Source organism: Lipotes vexillifer, unplaced genomic scaffold (genome assembly GCF_000442215.2).
Source record: "Lipotes vexillifer unplaced genomic scaffold, Lipotes_vexillifer_v1.1 scaffold560, whole genome shotgun sequence".
In the NCBI taxonomy this organism is placed as follows: domain Eukaryota; kingdom Metazoa; phylum Chordata; class Mammalia; order Artiodactyla; family Lipotidae; genus Lipotes; species Lipotes vexillifer.
Window position 1 is genome coordinate 2,048,839 of NW_006792210.1, and position 1,573 is coordinate 2,050,411.

Consider the following 1,573-nt stretch of genomic DNA (forward strand, 5'->3'; position numbering starts at 1 on the left):
AGTATAGTACAGAGAACATAGGGAAAAAGTATAAAATGGCACTTAAAACCAATACCCATACTCATCTCATTATGGTCATAACTAAGAATATTAACTTTTGTGTAATTTGCTTTTCTTTAGAACATAAAGCATTAACTTGAACTTCAAGTATATACACAATACAAAATACTTTTCGTAAGTTATATTACATTTTAAAATATTGGAAACTGAATATCTGTGCTGATTTGTCTTTTGACTAAATATAAGAAGAGAACAACATTCAACAAGGGAGGGTTATACTGATAATAAAGCTCTCAAAGTTAAAAATGTCTTCCTTTCCCTTTCTACCTAGCACAGACTATACAGTGTCCCGAGAGGACTTATGATGAGAAAAATGTCAATCACAGCTTTAAGCTCTTGGTTTGGAAGGAGCTAATAAGAAAGCGGATTGGAAGGTGAGACTTCATGTTTGCTTTCAAATAAGTGGTCTTAAACTTTTTCTATAAGAAGAAAAATTAGTTCATATATATATATATATATATATATATATACCATTCATTTTTACAGCTTTCAGGTAAAGTCCAACACTTGGTTTATACAAAGTCTGTGAGGAGAGGTCAGTAGAGGTCATCTAATCTTAAATTGTGAAATCATTCAATTTCTTAGCATAGTCTCTCCCCAGTAAAAAGCACAGCATGCCTGGGTATGCCACTGGCGATCTCTAATAAAAGTTAGTTCTGGGCTTCCCTGGTGGCGCAGTGGTTGGGAGTCCGCCTGCCGATGATGCAGGGGACACGGGTTCGTGTCCCGGTCCGCGAAGATCCCACATGCAGCGGAGCGGCTGGGCCCGTGAGCCATGGCCGCTGAGCCTGCGCGTCCGGAGCCTGTGCTCCGCAACGGGAGAGGCCACAACAGTGAGAGGCCCGCGTACCAAAAAAAAGTTAGTTAGTTCCAAAGCCTGGGAGATTTCTGCTACAGTCATGCATTCTTTTTACCATCTTGTTTATTAGCAAAAATCAGCAATCCAGCTTTCCTTAGGTCCTCATGGGCTAACATTTTATAGAGTTCTCTAATTACAGAAATTCTTGGTCTGTACTGTCCACAACAGCTATTACAAAATCTCTGTTAGTACAGTAAGTGTTCCAGGAAGAATGAAGAGATTCTTGGCCACCAGTATTCCACGTGAGGAAGCATGTATTATTAATCACTATCTCTTCTACATTACTTCCTACTGTAGGGGATATATGTACAATTTCATTCACAGAAAATTGGTAAAGGATGATACTTTTCCTTGCATTATCCACCCCAACAATAACTTTGTGCTCCTGGTGCTTGAAGAGTCTCCATATCCTGGTGAAGAGAATTCCCATTCTTGAGTAGCTGACGCCCTTTCCAGCCACCTGGGTGACCTGGACACCCCCAGCTCAGGCTGAAGCAGAGGAGGAAGATGTGCTGGAGCCTACACCTCTGCTGCTGCTACTGCTGCACTGACTGCTGGCCAGCTTCCTAGGAACCAGAGGGAGGCAAAAGCCCAGGCCTCCCTGCCACACCGATGGCCTGGACACTGCCTCTGGGGCACTCTTCTGGCTTACAC

The 1,573-nt window shown here is 42.3% G+C and overlaps 1 pseudogene; it reads right to left on the minus strand.

The window, feature by feature from the left end:
• Positions 1 to 633: 633 nt before the first annotated feature.
• On the minus strand, positions 634 to 1,349 carry LOC103072518 (ADP-ribosylation factor-like protein 5A pseudogene; annotated as a pseudogene).
• Between the last annotated feature and the right edge of the window lie 224 nt (positions 1,350 to 1,573).